The 17,741-nt window shown below is 41.5% G+C and overlaps 2 protein-coding genes across 7 annotated transcripts in view; one reads left to right on the top strand and one right to left on the bottom strand.

Annotated features, from left to right (window-relative positions):
• The window catches only part of ZNF236 (zinc finger protein 236), a 219,789-nt gene that overhangs the window by 2,452 nt on the left and 199,596 nt on the right, over positions 1-17,741 (bottom strand). The window lies entirely within an intron of this gene.
• MBP (myelin basic protein) overlaps positions 1-17,741 on the top strand; it is a 167,493-nt gene that overhangs the window by 115,619 nt on the left and 34,133 nt on the right. The gene's annotated exons all lie outside the window — the stretch shown is intronic.

Raw genomic sequence — 17,741 nt, 5'->3', positions numbered from 1 at the left:
TAAGCTCATTGATTTATTTTTTTTATTTGGGGTATTAAAGGCAAGATACTTATCGTTTACCATTTTTGTGTGCTTCAGAACTGATTTCAGGAGATGAGACTGAGCTAAAACTAACCACTTCATTAGACAATATTGAAACATTGCAATACTTTATTTAACAACAAAATCATGTCCCATGTTATGAGCACCCTAACACTTTTTAAAAACCTAACCAATACAACAGAAATAACAAATTCCAGCAAGTACCTCAGCTCTCGCATCAGTGAAAGATATCTAAAAGGCCCGTTCGTGAGAGAATATTTCACTCTTTCCTGGAAATTTCTACTCCCAAAATCTTTAGCAACCCCGACATGTTAAGTCCCTTCCTAAGTCTGGAAAAAATAGACGAACTTTGTAGCGTGGTTGGAAGGTGTTAAAAATTGAGTCATTTGAGACTGTGGTGAGAAGTGAGTTCCAAAGTGAATAGGCTCTGATAGAGAAAATCCTGCCAACACCTCATACTACTATCAGAGGGAGTTCTAGGCCTAGCACCTCTACAATAATCACTAAAACTGTGTGGTGTTGGGGAGAGAGCCCCCCCTCCAGTAGGTAGTCCCTGAATCATTGATGGCTTCATAGAAAACACTATGGGTGTTGCCTTTTTCATTGGATTTTCTGTATGATGGATGGATGGATGGGGAGATAGATGAAATAATTAGCTTTTACCTATAAAGCCCTAAAGAGCTTAGGAAAAGCCTACCAGAGATCATCTGTGTTTTCAGCTAATTTTTTTTTCATGCTCATGAGGTGGGTTTAAACTTCTTTTGGCTGGGGCCACTTTGGATAAACACATTTAAGGAACTCAATCACAAGCTAGAAGATGGTTTTTAACACCTCCAAATTTGCCTATCAAGCCTCACTGAGAGATTTAAGTAGCCTGAACTTGTTTTAAACTAATTCAGCTAACATGATTTTAGGCCCCAGTCTCTGCATCTTCATCAACAGTTGTCTGCCTCCCACCATTCCCTACAATGTGCTGAAAAGGCCTGAGCAATCTTAATTCTTTTGTTCATCACTGCTGGCACTGTTGTAGCAGCAAAATGGAGCTGAGCATTCTATTTTTTAAGTGTAACAAGTGTGGATGGATGAGGGTTTTCCAGTGATCAAAATAAATATGGCTGTAACTTAAATTCTACCATATGAAAATATACAAATCTGGTCAATAATAAAAGATAATGCTGAAGTCTTTTAAAAACTGTGATACCTTTGGATTAGTTTCAATCTTATGATTGCTCTTAAATGGTGATTTATTGTAACTGTAGCTGAGAAGTTACATGGAATTCACTAAAAAATGGAAAAAAATTGTAAGTGGTCACATTTATGTATAGCATCTTTCATTTAAAAATTCCCAAGAATTTCACAAAAGTCAGTGGGGTTGTATGGATATAAATCAGGCACAGTATGGTGCTGTGTTTGTCGGAATGACTTTGTGTCACTAAATGCAGCCACTATTCATGAATTAAAACATATACAAAAATATTAAGGGGAAAAGTGAATATTAACTCTGGAAAGAAATGTAGAGAAATCTTATACAATTTACATCTGCAAAGTACTGTATGCACATTTACTAATTAATTTTCACAGATGATAAAGTATGAGATTTATCATTCCTGTTTTGCCACTGGGAAAAACTGTCAAGAGTTGCTGTTTTCAGAAAGGCATGTTTGCAATTGCTTGTACAAAAATGCATTTGCATCTGTGTGCCTAACTTGTGTGTTCATTTATTGCAGCATGCATACAACAAATGATGTTCTAAGTAGTCACTAGTTATCAAGCTTGAAAGTGTAAAAGCACTTCCCTTTCACCAGCCAATGTTGGTCCATTAAAAAACATTACCTCTCTTATCTTGTCTCTCATATTTTGGGATCAGCATGGCTATAACAACACTGCAAACACCTGATTGCCCATTTATCATGGCTGGATATGCATGTAAATTAGGCACTTGTTTTCCATGTATAGTAGCTTCCTTAAAGTTCTGAAAATCTGTTCACGTGCAGTGTGCCCAAGACCAGAAATCCATGTCAGAGCCTCCATAAATTATTTCAGAGATTCTTGGTCCCATCCTGAGCAGTAACTGAACCATGTGGGAACTTACCTATGAATTGGAACATACTTTGAATTTGTAAAATGTTTATAACATTTCACTTGACAGTGAATTCTTCACCACACTAGTTTTCTTGCAGTTTGTGTTTGTATGGTACACTGAAGATGACTTTATACATATTTGAAAGCAAGATAAATTATGAAGGGTTTTTTTTAAATAGCAGTAACTCCCACTAACTGGTACAGGGCTTTGCACTGTGCAAGCAGTTTCTCGTTCTTAGAATGCAGTTACTGAAAAGCAGATATTGTGCGAAGTACCATCGATCACTGCCTCTGTTTTATACAGTTTGTCACCATTGTTCTTCGTGTAGCATTGAGTCACATGTAGAAGTATAATACAGATTGCAAGTGTTGGGGAGGGAGGAAAAGAATGTTAAAGTAACCCCCTTGTTTTTTAAATAATTGAATATCAATATATCCATGTTTGAATAGAAAATATGACTGACTGAAATAGCCCTCTCACCTACAGGAGTCTATAACAGACATACTAATAGTATATATTAAGGTGCACAATAATTTTTGCATGATAGAAAGTGGCACTGAAGTTCAAAACATTTGCAATATCTGAAGTTGGATCTGACAGCTTTCAGATATCTGAGACTATTATGCTTACCTGTTGATTAATAAAGTGAATGTAAATCTCTAGGCTGTGTATTTGGTTTTCAAAAGGTTTTGTATCCATGTATATGCCTCTAGTTTATTTTTAGGGCTTGTCTACACTGCTACTTTATTGCACTATAACTTTCTCGCTCAGGAGTGTTAAAAAATATGCCCTTGCCTCTGGGGGGTAACAAGTTACAGCACTGTAAAATGTTACTGTAAACAGGCTCCCAGCAGTGGATATCGCGCTCCCAGGCACACCAGGTGGTTTCCCTATAACACTAGGAGTGCTCTCTTCCAGCATCGGTGCCATGACCACACTGTTACATTAAAGTGCTGTAGACAAAATTCTAGTGAATACCAGATGACCAAGAAATAATTTCTAGTGTATAGAGTTAAAAACCTGGCAGATTGCATTTAATTAAACAAGGCCTTTTGTCTGACCACCTTGTGGTATGTTCTGGGTTCAGATTTCTTCATTTATATTAGATTCAAATTATTTGTCATTATGTGACTCTTATTGAATCCAATTACAGGCAGTCCCCGGGTTACGTACAAGATAGGGACTGTAGGTTTGTTCTTAAGTTGAATCTGTATGTAAGTCGGAACTGGCGTCCAGATTCAGCCGCTGCTGAAACTGACCAGCGGCTGACTACAGAGAGCCCGAGGCAGAGTTGCTCTGCCCCAGGCTTCCTGGAATCAGCCGCTGATCAGTTTCAACATGCTGAATCTGGATGCCAGTTCTTACATACAGATTCAACTTAAGAACCCCAGGCGTCCCCAAGTCAGCTGCTGCTGAAACTGATCAGCGGCTGATTCCAGGAAGCCTGGGGCAGAGCAACTCTGCCTCCGGTTTCTTGTAGTCAGCCTCTGGTCAGTTTCAGCCGCGGCTGACTTGGGGACGCCTGGGGCAGAGCAGCTTGGGTGCTGCTGGGTTGCTCCAGTAGCGCCGCTCCTGGGCGCTGCTGGACCAACCCAGCAGCACCCAAGCTGCTCTGGCCCAGGGGGTCCTGATTCAGCCGCTGCTGAAACTGACCAGCAGTGGCTGAATCAGGACGCCTGGGGCAGAGCAGCTGGGGTGCTGCCGGGTTGGTCCAGTAGCGCCCAGAGAGGCGCTACGGGACCAACCGGCAGCGCCCCAGCTGCTGTATCACAGGCGTCCGGAGAAAAGCCGCGGAGCACGCTGGCAGTGGGACAGCCGCAGCGCATCTGGGCTGTCCTGCTGCCCGCGTGCTCCGCGTCTTTGCTCCCCGTCTCCCTGGTCTGTTTGCTCCCTATCTCCCTGGTCTGGGGAGACGTGGAGCAAAGCCGCGGAGCACGCGGGCAGCGGACAGCCCAGACGCGCCGCGGCTGTCTTGCTGCCGGCGTCCTCAGAGGCTTTGCTTCCCGTCTCCCTGGTCTGCTGGTCTCCAGCAGACCAGGGAGACGGGTAGCAAACCCCGTTCATAACTGCGGATCCGACATAAGTCGGATCAGCGTAACTCAGGGACTGCCTGTACTTTCATATAGGCTTCATTTATAGAGATTTACTTTGCCCGTCACCAGTTCTATTTTCCTTCCCTTTTACAGATTTTCTGCCTACCTTTGACTGCTTAATTTACCATCACTGCTTCCCAGTATAAATGTACTGTACACAATCTTACTTCTCTTGTACTGAGTCCATCAGTAGTTTTGTATTCATATATTATGAATGAATAAAGTGATGTTTCCCTCCTTGCTTCTTCCTCATCTCAGCCCTCTTCCCCACCTCCCTCAAAAAAAGTTGCATACAGATGACATAAGCTGTCATCTTGCATTGAGGACACAGTGCTGCTCTCACTAAGCCAATGAAATAAATCTTTTGGCCTCAGTGTAGCAGGATTTACCCCAGATCATTTACAGCAGCATGCTAAATCTCTAAGCATATAATTCATGTTAAGCAAATGCAAGCATGGACACTAATAAAAACTGTCACTTAAAATTGTAAAATGGTCACACAGTAAAATAAATATTAAAATAAGTAAAAAGCTAAGGCAGCAGTGTAAGATCCCTGGGTAATTACTAGAGCAGGTTCAGGCCCATGACAGTAACCAGCCAACTGGGGTTGTACACAGTGACAGCAAGTAAGAAAGCTTTTGAACACAGTCGATCAGAAAAAGAAAATCCAAATGCGTCCAGAAAAAAGTAAAGAAAAAAGGAACAGTTAGCATTAGAATAAGGCATTCTGGCTAAGTGAAGAGTTAATATGCAGCGGGTTTTTTAAGCAAGCAGAGATAACAGTATTTTGAAAAAATGTTATTTGAAAAGCACACAGCATTAATTCACAGATTCAAAGGCTAGAGAGGACCATTATCTGCAGTTGCTGTAAACATCTGTGGTTACTATCCACAAGAGTCATGCCTCCAAATCAGAAATAAGGAAACCTGGCCAACTACGCATCCAGTCACCTTCCATGCCATCCCCATTTTCAGGTGTAGATGGTAGGTTAAGCACTGTGGCTGAAATGCATTGCTGTGGAGAGGACCTGCACAAGGCCGATCAACCCCTTCTGTTTCACTTAAATCCTCAAAATAAGGCTCCAGTGGGGTTCAGGTAGCAGACAAGGCTTGTGTGAGCCCAGTTCACTGGTGCAAACAATGACAGTACATGGGAAGGAAAATGTGCACTTTTTGGTTTTGCCACGGAGAGTGGCACAGAAAGGTTTTATCTACCTTGTTGAAGAAGGATTGCCCTACACGATTAACATGGGAGAGCTATCTTGCGGAGTGTAGGGGGAAAAAGTAATTAAATCCTGTATAGTGTTGTTAACGCTTCTGAAGGCTCCTTTGGAAAGAATAAGACATAAAGAAAGTGTGTGGCATGAGGGGTAGAGCTCTTAACTAAACATCTAGTTGAAGAGGAATATATTACCTCTGTGACACCAGCTGCCGAGGAAATCTTTAGAGCTGATAATGGGATTGTAATTAGAAGGTGGACTGGTAATAGTGTGGCTATTTATAGTCATGTTATGGACTGATATTATAGAATTAGAAGGCACTAAAATAGAAATGGAAGGCATAGAAATGTTCATGTAACATCTCTAAAAGAGGTCATCATCACAGGAATGAGCAGAAATCCAACTTTTTAACATCGCCTAACTGTAGACTTACACAATAGCCTAATGACACTTCTCAAGAGTGCACCATTTAAACAATGAATATGTTCTCAAAGTACACTGTGTGCCTAAGTAGGCTGTGGGTATGACAGGACAAACAATACACAGTTTGTATTCACATTTACATTTGAACAAGGGACCATATCAGGTTTCCATGACAATTTAATTCCTAAAATGTTACTGAACTTGATTTCCCGGTTGGTTAATGCTTGAAAACAGGGTATGTAGAAGGTAGGCGGAAGAAGACTGGACTCTTCCAATGGGAAATGTGGGTGAACATACAGGTTCTACAGTCAGGAACGATTTCAGGGCTGGGCTGTTGTGTTCATGGGGACAATCTTGGGATGTTGTCTAGAAAAGGCATGTGAGGAGATTCTTTCATGTGGTGTGTATTGAGGGTTCTGTGTGTATTATGTGGGAGTTATCTCACGTCCTTGCAGTTTAATAGGTTTACAAGGTTCTTGGGATAGTTGGGAGAGTACATTAGGACCAGGATTTTCAATAGGAAGAGGATGCAGGAAGGTTTTGGCAGTTGGGGAGGGGAGGTCAGAACAGGGACTGTCTGCTTGTCGTATAGTAGAAGGGTTTGAGGAACTGGAACATTGCATATTGGACTCATCTTTGTGGTAGGAAGACTTGAATCCAAACATCTAATATGATGTGCGTAGGATTTTATGGTTAGGGATCAAAATATTTTTAGAATTTGCTGTACCCTATGTAGGGATGTAAAATCCTGTTTAATTAGTTAACGAGCTAAATGTTAAGTTAACCAATTAACTGATTAAATGGGGGGAGCAGCAGGGCTGCTCCAGCCCAGCTGCTTCCAGGCAGTGCAGAGCTGCTGGCTCCCAGCCTTGTGGGCTGGTAACTGGTCCAACGAGGTGGATCAGCCCTCTGCCTGTGGGAGGGCTGTTCCCTGGGTACCGGGTAACCGGTTACCCATCACCATGCCTAACCTTATGTAAGTGCTTTGATTCCTTATTCTGTGGGAAGAAATTAATTTACAGGAATACAGGCAAGTTTCTTAGTATTTCTCTCTTTCTTGCTATTGTTTGTTCTAGGCTGGGGTGGGGAACCTTTTATGTGTTGGAGGCCATTTAACCACAGAAAAATCAGCTGGGGGTTGCACACAAGTGACAAAGGAAAAATAAAAAACAAACCAACACATACCCCCTCACTGGTGTGGTCCCCGACTTAGGAGAAAGACACTGCCCACATTCCCTCCCCCTCCCCCCGCCAGCCTGAGGTTCTCCACCCCTGTTGTAAGCCTTGCAATAGTTTTGTTCCTCCTTTTTAAACCACAATTAACAAAGTCTATTCCCAGAGCTCTGTTGACAGACTTGAATATGCAGCTACCAAGCAAAGGTATCTTGACAAGCCAGGTAGGGCACTGGGGCACATACAAAACAACAACAACAAAAAACAGATCAGATCCCTTCTCCCTAGACACTAGGATGCAAAATGGGCCATCTGCTGTAGTGCTGTGCTGCTTGTGGCTCTGTCTGGAGGGGTATTTTAAAACATGCTGTAATGGATAATAGAAACTACCCAGTGGCCTCATGGAGATCAATCTACACCCCATGCCCGAAGCTCATTTCTTCAGTTTGGTCATGCGGGTCAGCATTTGCCCCAGTATGTGTAGACTTTAGTTGTAGACACAACAGGCAAGAAACTTCAACTCAATTCAAAATACAGAACAATCCCTAGCCCTTCTTCTTTTTCTTTTTTTGTTAAGTTATACAATCTACAAGAAATATATACAGGCAGTCCCCGGGTTACATACAAGATAGGGACTGTAGGTTTGTTCTTAAGTTGAATTTGTATGTAAGTCGGAACTGGTACATATTGTAGAGGAAACTCTAGCCAGACATTTCTCCAGAGCTCAGTTTTATTCTAATAAAAGGTGATTACAAGCTAAAGTATCATTTATAATGTGGTTTTAAACATGTCATTTGTATTCCTGCAGAATTGATGCCTAGAGATGGTTTTATATTGAATAACTAACGATGTTGTCATTGTTGATGTTGATTCAGTTTTGAAGACCATGGGCAGCATATAATCTTGCTTACTGAAACAATTTGCTTTGTCTATAAGGGATTTTATAAGGTGTCTGTTTTATTGGTATCCAATTATTGACAATTTTAGACCACCCTTAAATATGAACTCCTTATTAAAGGAAGAGTTTAGTATAGTATCGTTCGTTAAACAATCCTGGAATCAGCCTAGTATCTACTGTTGTAGATCCAATTAGGTAGAGTACATAGCAGAACTGGTAATTGAGACTTTTCTGTCTGGTACTCTAGAAAGCTTACTCTTAGGTGTCTTTGTGCAGGACCACGGGCAGGCATATTTCAAGAAAAGTAAATCTTCACTTTCTGTACCGGATTTTACAGCATCTTGTTGCCATATTACCTTGTCTCCAGGCACCCACAAATTCCATTTACTTCAATGGAAGTTTTGCCTTATCAAGGACAGCAACGTCTGGCCCTACATCTGTTTAGTATTTTTCTATAATTGGCATGGAAATAAGTGGTGTGTCCAATAAGTGCATTATGTCAAGCATGTACCTGGAATATTCAGCAGCAGACGTGGAGGTAAACACACTAATATATTCCAAAATCTAATTGCGGTCCCTGAGCTAAAAGGTGGCTTTGGACTACTGCGGGCTTTGTGTTTTGGGAAGGGGAGGTAGATCTGTGCACCAGCAGCAGGTCTCAGAGGTGCATTGTGCTTGAGACAGCCACCAACTTTTTATTATTAATGGAGATTGCCTATCTCCTAGAACTGGAAGGAACCTTGAAAGGTCATTGAGTCCAGTCCCCTGCCTTCACAGCAGGACCAAGTACCATCCTTGGCAAATTTTTTGCCCCAAATCCCCTCCACAAGAATTGAACTCACAACCCTAGGTTTAGCAGGTCAGTGCTCAAACCACTGAGCTATCCCTCCCCCAACTGTTGGTTGTGGTGCAGATATAGCCTCGTGCTGTGAACTCTGAGGTATTTTTTTTAAAAAAGCCGCATCCCCATCTTACAGAATAACTTTAACATTATGCATTAACCTTACATAAGGATGGCTTCTTGGGGGGAGAGTATGGCTACGTGGAGAATACTTGCAAAAAGAAATACACAGATTAATTTTGGATACTTTGACAATTTCTTAGTTACCTTATTGTGCTTGTCCATTTAGAAATGATTGAATATCTGGTTTTGTTGCTGGCAAGGATTGCAATCTGAATATTATAGTACAGAGTCAGTAATGCCATTGAGATAGACATAGCAAGTAAGCATTTTCTTATTTAATAAAAATCAAACTATTTCTGTAAGAAATTGTTTATTCTAATAACAGACTCCATCATGTAATTTAAAAAAGAGTGAAAATTAAACACTGTAAATTATGCCCCTTTCTCAACTCTGTGGGAAGGCTCTTATGTGTGAAATATTTAGCATAAATAAAAAATATATGTTCTGTTAACACAAAGCAACAATTCTATTTGAAGCTGGTGGGAGGATAAAATTCACTTGTTTAAAAAAAAAAAATCTCTGCGGGTTGTATGGAGAGCTGCCACATGCTTCTCATAGATTCCAATTATATGCCACGGCAAATCCCACTAGCTTCAACCACGGGCTTTTTGTTTTCTGTGCTCTACTTTGTAAGCCTAAGCAAACAGTGTCAATGCCAGGACTATTTAGAAAACAAGAAGGATATGCTACAGATCAGGCCCACACTTCAGAATTCCACTGTGCTATCAACCACCCTGTGGGCATCATTTTAGATCCTCATTGTCAGTTGACAGCAGACATAGTGAACTGACCATGTGAAACAATGCACAGAGTGCTTAAGGTTTCCTGCAAGCTAGTTATATGAAACTTCATTTAAGATGATGAATTGGTTTTAGTAACACTATTAACAATTTTTTTGCTTTTTCCCGAGGGAGTAAGTTTTAACTTTCTGAATGCCCGTTTTACTTAAAACAGTAGGTGAATGCTAGAATGTGTCTCCCCAATGCAGCCAAGAGGCAAAATGAAAGTTCCAAGACTATTTTCTGGCTGTTGTGGTCTGTGCCTGATGATTTAGAATTGCATGCTTTGCTTACGTGTAGATTATGCATTTTTCATTTTACTTGATAGAATATTTTCCCATAGGACACACTTTAATTGTAATATGGTTTGCAGTATCTAATGCAATGTACTTCATTGCATTTGAAGAAGCATGCATAAATCTTTACTGTAGAGCACATTTAATCTGTCTCTATATCAAAAAATTTTCCTGAGGGATGACAGTGACATCGTTATGTCATTTTGTCTCCTGCCGCCACCTGCCAACACCCTATCCTGCACAGCTTCCTTCCTCCCTCCCCTCTTCCTGGTGCACTGGTGGGGGGGAAGCTGGGGCTGGCGCAGCCTCCACCTGGGGGCTAAGCAGAGGAGTGGGGTGGGGAGAGCTACCCTCAGGGAGAGGGAGGTTGGCGAGCATAGTGAGCAGGGGACATAGCCCTCTAGTTATTTTGGAAAACAATTCTCAAGTAACCTCAGCACAGGGATCCTATACACTTGTTAACTTAGTTATGAGGTTTCTTCCTCTTCAACTGAGGAGTGTGTGTGTGTGTGTATGCGCATGTCCTACTTTTATAATAACTGTAAAGTAAATTTTCACTACCCATGTAGAATGTCATCACCCCATGTTCTGACTGTTGCGTTTTTGCCTTTGAAATGTAGCAAGAGCCCCAGGGAGCTCCTGCTACATTTCAAAGGCAGAAGCAGAGTGGGAACAAGAGGTGAGGGGGACTGAAGCAGGGTGAGCGGGGATTGCACCATTTCCCCTCTGTGCCTCTGCCTCCCCTGCAGAGATGGGGGAGCAACTAGTTGAGTGACTGCTGGATGATCTGATAAGCTTATGCTTATCGGGTAGTTGACAAGTCATTTATATCCTTAGGTGAGATATTAACTACATTTCACAGAATGATTTGAGGGTTCTACATGTAAATTGATCCATCTTTAGAGTTTAATCATTTTTGTGGCTCTTCTCAAGACCTTCCTCCAATTTGTCCACATCTTTCCTAAAATGTAGCACGCAGAGGTGGACAAAATTCTCAATCTGCCCAGAGTACATTGGAAGAATTAATTGCAACAAGGAAGGCTTAGGTTGGACATTAGGAAAAACTTCCTGTCAGGGTGGTTAAGCACTTGAAAAAATTACCTAGGGAGGTTGTGGAATCTCTATCATAGGAGATTTAAAAAAGCAGGTGAGACAAACATTTGTCTGGATAGTGCTTGGTCCTGCAGTGAGGGGAGGAGACTGGACCTGATGACCTGAAGGTTCATTCTAGTTCTTCGTTTCTATGTTATGTTTAGTTTGCTGATTACCAGGATCAGAATGACACAAGGAAAGAAGAAAAGTGTAGCATCTTTTCTTTTAAAAATATCCACTTTCCTGTTCCTGCATGGCTACCCATCTCAAAGGACACTACTTTTTATTTTTAATTAATTTAATTTTTATTTCATACATTTTAGCTGTGCGTTATCATATAAAATGGAAAAACAAATGAAGCTTTGCTAATTTAATCTACTAAAAGTTGTGTAGTAGCAATAATTCCTTCATATCACCCTGTATAGTGAGCAACTTATTTTTATAAATGCTAATGTTCTATGACAATTTCATTTGATCACAGCTATTCTCACATACCAGTACCTGGAATGAGTTTACTATGACAACGGTACCTTATTGCACTTGGCTACAATTATGTGCTGAAATATTTGGAATGGCACACTGTTTCTAGCTGAGAACCAGGTTAGCAAAAATTAATAATGTTCACATTTTCAGCGATATCACATGCTGACTGCCAACAGCTTTGTTAGACTGGAATTGAGAACCACTGGTTCAACCACTACAGGTTGAGAACCACTGGTTTAGAGGAAAGTACACTTTTTTCATGTAAAAAAGAAGATAGTTTCAAGTATTGCAATGGCCTCCTGATATCAATGGGCTCTTCACTGATTGTCTCTCAGGTAAGTAGATTGCTAATCATGTGAGGCGAGAACCTTTCAATATCCCAGTCTGATAGCTTTTACTGAAGGTTAGCAATTGTTTATTTGCTTGTGTTTAAAGTGGTGGAGGTTAATGAAGAATATTTATCTAATCTATCGTTAGTTTTTATGGAAATGAGACTTTAAAGTCCTCAGTCATTGTTTCATTTAAGATTTGGGGGTATTCTTTCTGCTGTACGTATTTTAAAAGTTATTGCACACCTACTCTGGTATGAAGAAAAGATGAGGCCATACAAACACACTTTGAAAATTCGGTAAGACTCAGTGTCTTTTTTGATCCTCTAAAGTTTATATTTTTCCTTGATGTCTTAACAGTTCTGAGTTAAAAGACCCTGAATTGATAGAAAACTGTCCTAGAGCTGTAATTCTCTTCTCAAATTCTATCATACCGCCCAACTCCCACCCTGGAGCTACATATGGACAAACGTCCTCATTCAACAAGTTCATTAAAAGCACTTATGAACGCTATGTTCTTTCAACATCAATCAATTTTTTATTCCTAGACTCAGTCCTTTAGAGTTACCTTATTTCTTAACTTTATCCCCTCTCACCTCCAACAGCTTCAGAGAGCGGGCAACTCCTGTCTTTTCAATGTGGGGATGAATAGGAGAAGTGATTATTCCTGTGCCGTCTCTTATTGGAGATGAGCACAATCCAAAAGGTCCCACTAGATGCTGTTGCCTCTGGAGTAAGTGATGAACTTGTTAGTGACTGAGATGCCACAGAGAGCACTTCCATGTTCATTGGCATGTTACATTGTCATGGTGGTTTTGGGGACTCCTTAGCTCTAGAGCAGGGTTGGGGAACCTTTTTTGAGGTTGGGAGCCGCTGACTCACAGAAAAATCAGTCGGGGGCCACACACAAGTAAGAGGGGGGAAGCCACACCCCTGACTGAGAAGGAGAAATACATTCCCCATATTCCCCTTGCACACCAGAGTCTGGGGGAGGAAGGGGGAGCCATCCCAGTAGATTTCTTGAGGGATAAGGGATCTTTTGAAAAAAGCTTTATTTTTCGAAAGATCAGCGTCTAGACTGGCCCTTTTCTCCGACAAAGCTCCGTGCCGAAAAAAAAGCGTCAGCCATTTTTATGCTAATGAAGCGCAGGAGATTTAAATCCCCGCTTCATTAGCAATTGCGATACGTCTAATTTACATCCCTTTTCTGAAAAAGGGCTGTAGTCTAGACGTAGCCTATTAGTGGGGGGTATTGATTAAGACTATGTATTGGGCTTTCTTTTTTCTCCTTATCATTTGTGTTAGCTGTGCGGAGCAAACACTGTGGGAGCTGATGTGGGGTAGGGGCTTGTGTATAAGATAATGTATTGCTGGGCCAAACTGTTTTCTTGCTCCAACTCTGCAACCCTTTAACACGGGAGGGTAGTAGTAGGCCTGGCAACTATTACACCTGGGCAGTGCATGAGCTAGAAAGCAGTTGACCTGATTTTTAGATCTTAGAGTTGTCAGGGCTTGCAGTTAAGAGAATCCATTTTTATACTTGTCAGTAGCTCAGATTAGATCTAGCATTATTTAGACATTCTGTTTAGAGAGCTTTGACCAACTGTTCTCTGCACAGTGATTTTAAAAAATGGATTTTAAACAATTTAACAAGCATCAGACAAAACTAGTAATTACACAAAGCATGTAAAGGCTTGTTGGCAAATTATTCTCAGACTGTAACAATAGAATCAGGCTTGAAAATTATTTTTTTTGCTTTGCATGGACATGGTAAGGATGAATGAAACTTTGCGGCTAGAATGTAATGGTTCAAATCTAATTCTTCCCCTCCCTAAAATCTTGTTTCTGACTGAAGAATTTAAACAAAACTATTGTTTAAAAAATGGTCCGTTAATTCTCCAGTGATGCGTATTGCAATAGTAGTACAAAGTAGAGTCTAGATTGTGCATTGTCCTCATTGGCATTGAGGAAGTAGATGCAAGGGACCATACATAATCACAGTTCTTTTAAGCCCAGCTAGCACCTCCACCAGTTCACACCATTCAGAAGAGGAGCACAAAGGATGTGGGATTTTGCCTGCTGTAAAGCAGGTTGAATTGCAGCTAGGAGTGTAAAGGGTTAACAGGTTACCTGGTAAGCAGTGTTACCTGGCGCCTAGCTGGAACAGCCTCCTCACCTCTGGAATGGTGCTCATCACAGGCAGGTGGCTACTCCAGTGACCCCTCCACCTGTGGTGCAACGCAGTGAGGCAGTTGCCCAATTAAACATGTAGTTAAACTGGTTAACATTTTAAGTGGGATTTTACACCCCTCGTTGCGGCAGTGATCTGTGGCGCACCCTTTCTGGGGCATAGCACTAGGAGTGCTGCTGCACAGCAAGTGCTCTGGCAGGGTTCTGTGCCATTTCCAAGAAGGAGTTTCTAGCAAAAAGCCGTAAGAGATCCCTTTTTAACCTGAGAGAGGGGCCTATGACTGTCCACCGGTAGGAGAAATATGATCCACATTCGTCTTGCCAGACATTATTCTGAAATTTAATAACACTGCTCACCAAATAGCCCTGGCGTATCTCAGAGAAACTGCAGTGCTAACCAGAAATGGCCTGGATCAGTTGTGCCCCTTACTTTCACACCCAGCCTCAGGGGCTGTCATGTGCAATTGTTCCCCTGCATCCCGCTTCCTCCCCGCAGCCTCAGTCATATCTCCCTTGTTCATATTTATGTATGGAGGGCTGGTGAGAGAACAGGCTGGAGAGCCTAGTGATGAGTGCCAACTCTGTATTTTTTATATCACATAGAATGAACAGTTCTCTTTCCCAGTGCTTAGCAAAAGTCAGGAGGCTAAGCTCTACTAAAGGCAAGACTGAGGTGATGTTGGCAGAGAGAAATGCTTTGAATAACTTGCCTTGTTTAGCTAAGCATGTAGCAGATCTGACAGATAATGGGTGAGCAATAATTTTGAATGGAGGGGCATTCCAAATATTTGGTAAGTGGTTAAGGGTTGCACTGGTCTGTAATATTAATGGAGGAGGTGTGAGGTCTGGAATGGAATGTGTGTAAATGAGGGGGTTATGACCTGTGGTAGGGAAGCAGAAGGTTTGGGTTGTTACGTGGCCAGGGGATATGGATGTAAGGATGTGTCCACACTTGTACTCTCTTTTAAGAGAGGGATGCAAATGAAGACATTCAAAATTGCAAATGAAGCCGGGATTTAAATATCCTGCGCTTCATTTGCATATTCGTGCTATAGCATGCTATAGCGCTATTTTGAAATAACAGATGTTGTTAAGACGTGGTTATTTCGAGAGAAAACCCTTTTCTCAAAATAACTGGTAAACCTCATTGTATGAGGGTTATTTTGAGAGAAGGGTTTCTCTTGAAATAACCGCGTCTTAATAGCATCTGTTACTTTGAAATAGCGCCAGAATGCGAATATGCAAATGAAGCATGGGATATTTAAATCATGGCTTCATTTGCAGTTTTTGAACGTCTTCATTTGCATCCCTCTCTCGAAAGAGAGTGCAAGTGTAGACATACCTTAAGAGAGGATTCTGGAGAAGGAGAGGTGTAGGAGGGAGTAGGGGGGATGCAGTGGATTTGGGTTGTGATGTGGGGTGCGGGTGCAAGAAAGGAAGAGATGCCAGGTGCAGGCTCTGGCCAGGAGGTACTTACCCTAGGTAGTTTCTAGCCAACAGCCCAGTGGGACCTTCAAACAGATTCCCTGCCTGTCATGTCCTCACACACTGCCAGCTGCTGGGGTCAGCATGTTATGCATATCTGCATAACATGCACCATGGCAGGAGGGAAGCTCTGCAAGCTGCCTGTGCCCACAAACACAGCCCAGACAGCTCCCATTGGCTGGTTACAAAAATCTCAAAAATGAACAAATCTAGAGAAACAAATAGCATAACAATTTTGAGAGTTGTACTACTGGTATATTTATAAGTACAGAGTCTGTTTGATAAAGGTTAAAGCAATGAGCATATGCCTATAGGTTTGAAAAGTACAGTATCCATTTATAAATATATTCTAAGGAAAAATCTGTCATGTTATTTTTAATATTTAGTAGCCAAGAGAAATCCCTCAAAGTATCTTTTCATATTCTCTAAGTTGTAAGTTGAACTTCTTTAGGCATAGTCTACACTAGCAAATTAAGGTGTCTTACTACATCACCTGCGCTATGGCTACACTACAAGCTTTTCCTGGAAAAGGACATGCAAATGGAGCACTTGGTGTGAAAAATCCAGTACCTTGAGCAGCATGGTTAAACTGACCTGTAACACGGCCCCCCCCCCCAATGTAGATAGTTCTGGGCTGCTTGAAGAATACTTCCATCAGCTTAGCTACTGCTTCTTGGGGAAGGATTGTCCTGTCAGAGTAGGTAGTATCTACATTTTGAAGTATTACAGTGGTGCACCTGTGCTGCTGTCTACAGACAGGCGTTCAATCACAGGCATGCAAGAGTAAAACATTTGAGTTCTGACAGTCAGTCTCCTAGGAATTAAATGGAGATGTCAAAAAATGCCTGTTTTGAGAGTGTTATCAATACTTCATGATCAGTTAGCCAGGATCAATTTATATTGCATGATTGGTGGGTACAAGGCAGTTAGAGTTGCACTTGTTGAATTTGGATGTACTGTTTTCCTTTAAAAAAAATCTTTTAAAAGAAAACTGTTTAGATTCTGAAGTTAAATACTCACAAGCTAGGAAATATCAATATTAAGATTGCACATGCAACCCTTAATGCAGTGTAAATATGCAACACACAGGCATGCATTCTTTGTCTCATTCATTGCATAGAATGAACTTGATCATGTGAACATGTAATTAGACTCTCATAATGCATATGTAATATATGCAAGGATAGTTAATTCAGCTTACCCATGAAACATAAGTTATGACATTTCCTAGCTTTAGAATGTTTGACTTTGTAATCTAAATTGTTTTACCATAGACTCTGTAGGTATTTTTTTTACACCATGTCATGCTGTTTAAAACAGCCAGGCCCACTACAGCGTGGGAAGTTGAGCAAAGAGGGCGTGGGGAGAGTTGCCCAACAGTGTAGTGATTCAAAAGGGGCCCGGCCATTGCTGCTAAGGCAGGAGCACAGGTAGCCAGAGCCCCAAGGCATGTGAATTACAGCTGGAGTGTCAGGCAGTGCACAGAACTGGCTAGGAGTGAGGATCCCTGTAACACCTCTCCCCCCCCCCCCCCCCCCCCCACACACACTTTTCCTAGGGGCCTGGCAAGTTTAGTGTCCCCCATCCCCAAAAAACAGCTGATCAGAGTGCCCTATGGAACTTTGCTACCATATATAAAAAGTCCACAGGGCCAGCAGTGCTCTATACATTTATGCCTCAGCTTGCCATGTGCTAATTCTGTACATAGGTACGTGAGTAGGAATAGCCTAACTCTGCTATTGAAGTCAGGGGAAGCAGCATTAGGCCAACAGTTTTTGAAACTCTACTTAAATTTTGTTTGCCTATTCCATGTCTCTGTTTTCCCTTACAATGTTTTTTAAACAAGAAATATGATCCAATGAACAAATTCAGCTCTTTAAGGTAATGTGTCCCTTCCCCATTGGCAGTGCTGCTTGTTTGTAGAGAGGTACCTCATAAGTATGTTTGAAAGGTGTATCAATTAACAGGATGCTGTATTTTTACAAGTCAGGATTGCTCCAGGAATTTGTTGCCTCTTCAACATATGTTCAGATTGCTGGAATTTCTTCGTCAGTCTCTAATTTGGGGAGTCAGTACAACTGATGCACAACCTTTCAGGCGTATTCTCCATGCATTTCCTGCAGTCACTGACCAGCTCCACTGGGAAGGGCAGGACTACAATCACATCTCCTTCCTACTACTTTTGAAGTGGT

The sequence above is a fragment of the Pelodiscus sinensis genome, chromosome 2 (assembly GCF_049634645.1).
Source record: "Pelodiscus sinensis isolate JC-2024 chromosome 2, ASM4963464v1, whole genome shotgun sequence".
Classification (NCBI taxonomy): Eukaryota; Metazoa; Chordata; order Testudines; family Trionychidae; genus Pelodiscus; species Pelodiscus sinensis.
The sequence above is the reverse complement of the archived record's forward strand: the minus strand, read 5'-3'. Positions and strand labels throughout refer to the sequence as shown.